Consider the following 4,114-nt stretch of genomic DNA (forward strand, 5'->3'; position numbering starts at 1 on the left):
AAATATGTTCATCATTGTTACTTATAATTTGTATCAAAAACTATATATATATATATATATTTATATTTATACAGAGAGAGAGAGAGAGTTATGATAAGATGAATGTATGTCATGTTATTATATTTATACGAGTTTGATTGTACGTGCAATTTGTGCACGTGAATAAAATTTATAAAGATAATATAATATTTAAAAAATAAATTAACAAGTTAATACACGAGTGTCATGATAATTTAAGCAATTTATCTCACCTAATTGCAGCACGTAAGTATATTTAGTTTTAAAAATTAAATAGAGCAATGATGAAATTAAGTTATTATTACATTCAATTTTGTATTTTAGTAAATTTTATATCATCACCAATGTTTTATATCTAGCATTATTTTTTTCTCTTTCTAATTTTTTAAATTAATTAACAATAAAGTTAATTGATGAACGAACATTTAATTAGATAGAACTTCAATATTATTACTTCTGATCTAGAAATGAGAGGAGCTTGTCCTCCTAATCAAGCTGTCATTAATCTTTTTGCTAATACCCTCATGAATGCTAGCTTACATGACTTGGGGTATTCAGGGTCCATCTTCACTTGGAGAAGAGGCGAAATGCTTCAAAAGCTTGATAGTTTTTTGGGGAATAATTTTTAGATTGATGCACATGCTCTATTTAAAGTGACCAATCTTGCTAGAACCACTTAAAATCACTCTACTGCTTGAAGTTCATGATGCTGAGAAACCTTCCTACACACCTTTTAGATTTTTGAATATGTTGTCTTCTCATTCTGATTTTCCAAGATTTTGTTAAGACTCAATGGGATTGTCAGAGAGGTGGAAATCCTGGGTTAACCTTTGGCAACTGCATGAAAATTTAGTGAGTGCCCTCAAGAAATGGAGCTGGGAAGCCTTTGGGAATATGCATGTGAAGGTTCAACAAGCTAAATCATTGGTGGAATAGTTGGAAAAAGATTATGTTATGGGGAGAGCTTCTTTTGCTTATTAATTATACTTCTACTCAAACCTAACTTTAGGATCTTATCTAGACTAAAGAACAATTTTTGAGTCAAAAGGTTGTGGTCACTTGTTTGTTGATGGGGATAGAATATCAAGATACTTCCATGCATTTATAGAAAGAATGTGTCAAGGGAATACCATCTCCAAAATTAAAATTTATGTGGGTTGTTAGATTGTTGCTTGAATGTCAATAATTAAAAGTGGTATTTCCTTTTTTCAACAATTCTTCTCTGCTTCATCTGATCATACCATCTCCATCAGAACTAATCTTTATTGATTCTATGTATGAACATCTACTAGCCTCTCCCCCCCTCTGATGAAGAAAATAAGTTATTAACTTTTGATACGGATATCTCAAAAACTGTTGGAGGATGTCATTGTCGTTGTTAAAGCCTTTTTTAGGGACAAAATTTCCATATATTCTTCAAAACATTTGTCATCATACTCATTCCTAATATTCAAGCTACTGCGATGTGGGCTAATTTTAGTCATATCTGCCTGTCTACCAAAATTTCCAAAATTATTAGCAAAGTACATGTGGGTAAATTGCAACCCCACTTAAGTACATTAACCAACCCATTCCAAGTTGCATTCATTAAGGACATATTAATCTCTGATAACATTTTGATTACATGGGAATTGATTCTGGATTTGGGCAAGTCTTGCAGGGGAGGTAACATGATTATCATGATCGATATAAGCCTATGATACTATTTCCTAGGAGTTTATCTTGCTTGTGCATTCTGCTAGGAGCTTTTCTCGACAATTTTGCCATCTCATTAAGCTTATATTGGACAACAACTAATAATTTATTCTTCTCAATGGAGAGTATTAGGGGTTCTTCAAAGCAACTAGGGGCATTAGGCAAGGTGATCATTTGTTCCCTTAACTCTTTATTATTGCATTTTATTATTTATCTAAAGGGTTGTAGGATCTGTTTTCCTCAAACCAACATATGATTTATAGTAGCAGGGGGTCTCCTCTCATATCCCATCTCAGTTATGTTGATGACCTCATCTTTTTTTCTAATGCTTCCTCAATCTCTGTTAGAAAGCTTGTTGCTTTTCTACTCCATTTTCAGTAGGTCTCTATGGTTAAATTCAGTAAAAGCAAATTCTCCTTTTATACTAGGAGGAACGTTTCTATCTCTAGACAGCAGTGGATTGCTGACTTTTCTGGCTTTCATAAAGATGCCCTTCCTATCTCCTACTTTAGTGTACAGATCAATAAGGGGAAGAAAAAGTGATGCTTATTTGATGGGCTACTGGATAAGGTCTCTAGGAGATTGTCCACTTGGGAGAACAACTTCTTCTGTCATGGTGTTAGGCTTACCTTGCTAAAAATTATCCTATTTGTCATTCCTTTATATGATTTGTAGATGTTCAAAATGCCTTCTTCTATTATCAAGAAATTAGAAAGAATGTGCATTAGCTTCTTATGGAGTGGCTACTCTTCTCAGATTCATTGGATCAACTGGCATAAAATGTGTAGGCCTCTATATGAAGGAGGGTTGGGCATTAGATCATTTCAGGAAACCATGCAGATTAATACTATCTAAATTTAGATCAAGTTCAAAGAGAGGTCTTCCTTTTGGGCTTAATATTTGTGGGAGAAGTATTCTTGCTTTTCTCATCCTATTTCCTACCACACCCAACTGAAGGACTCCTCTATTTGGAAACAGATGATTGAGATGAGGGAAACTGTTGAGCATCTAATATATTAGGAGTTGGTGGAAGGTAAATTAAGCTTATGTTATGTTGATTGAACCTCTTGAGGCCCTCTTACTAGCTTATATAGCGGTCCTATGGATATGTAATTTTCTATTAGGGCCTGTTGGAACCTGAATGGATGGGATGTTGGTATATTAACTCAGTCGGTTTCTTCATATGATGTTGCTACCATCTCTAACATTGTTGTTATCATATATGATAAAGACAAACTCGTTTTTAAAGTTTCTCGTAGTTCCTCCATTCCAAAATTCATTGCTATATTTGTGTATATTAATGTTGCTCCTGCCCTAAACCTTAAATGGATGTGGAATTCATTGCTCAAGCCTTCAATATCCTTTTGGCATGGAGAATTATGCATTCTTTTATACCAACTGATGATATTTTAAAGCTTAAAGGCCTGAGAAGTCCTTCTATATGTTGTTTGTTTAGAGTGGAGGAGGAATCTATTTCTCATCTGGTTTTTATTATGTAAGGTCGCTTTGGGTGTGTGGTAGTTTTTCCTTAACTTATTAGGGAATGTTCTTCCTCTCAGATGCATGACTTCTATTCATGCTTGATAGTTGGATTGGGCCTCTGTCCCTAAACCCATTCTCAGGTGTCTCCCCATTATTATTTTTGGTTCATCTGGGTTTCTAAGAACAGTATCAAGCATAGCCAGTATGCCAAGGATAATATTATCCATATGGTTATTGCATATATACTCAATTACATTCAAAAAATTCTAAAATTCTTTGTTCTCAAGAAAAAAATTCAAGACTGGTTGAGATCCACTTTGGTTATCTTTCAGCGAGTCTCCTTCTCCTGGTTGTAGGCAGCCTCTTTGTCTTTTAGGAGAAGCCTCCTCCTGATTGAGTAAAATCAAAATTGATGGCAATTTCTCTCCATCTATGTTGGATTTGGTGGTGTCTTCATGGATCATGTACGGAATACTCTTCTACTTGTTGTACCTTTTGTATTTGCTGACTCTCCTCTTATTTCTGAGGATATGGCCCTGTTGGTTTTTATCAAGCTTCCTGCACACTTTAAGTGGAATAAAATTATTATTGAGATGGACTCCTTCGCTTTATGACATGCCTCCAATGATTCTTCCAAAGCCCATTGGCAAATACTAAGTGTTCTTAAGCAAGTCTCTATGTTCTCTTCTCCTCTTACTATCAAGTGGTCTTTCATCCTCAAGTAAGGTAACCAACATGCTGATTGGTTAGCAAAATCTACTTGTACTTCTCAAATGGTATTTTTGCACACTTCCCCTCCTCTTCTATCCCTTCTGCTTCATGGAGACCTCCTTCCTCTACCTTATGTGAGATCTTCTTCTAAATAATCCTTCTTAATTGTCAATAATTACTTATCAATGAATATATATATATATATATA

The 4,114-nt window shown here is 34.5% G+C and overlaps 1 protein-coding gene across 1 annotated transcript in view; it reads left to right on the forward strand.

The window, feature by feature from the left end:
- The window catches only part of LOC110024034 (gibberellin-regulated protein 11-like), a 3,176-nt gene extending 3,136 nt beyond the window's left edge, over nucleotides 1-40 (forward strand). The window contains exon 3 of the mRNA XM_020723749.1: nucleotides 1-40. This exon is cut by the window's left edge and continues 209 nt beyond it. The gene's annotated coding sequence lies outside the window, so the exon portion shown is untranslated.
- The last annotated feature ends 4,074 nt before the right edge of the window (nucleotides 41-4,114 follow it).

Source organism: Phalaenopsis equestris, unplaced genomic scaffold, assembly GCF_001263595.1.
Source record: "Phalaenopsis equestris unplaced genomic scaffold, ASM126359v1 Scaffold000240, whole genome shotgun sequence".
Taxonomy (NCBI): Eukaryota; Viridiplantae; Streptophyta; class Magnoliopsida; order Asparagales; family Orchidaceae; genus Phalaenopsis; species Phalaenopsis equestris.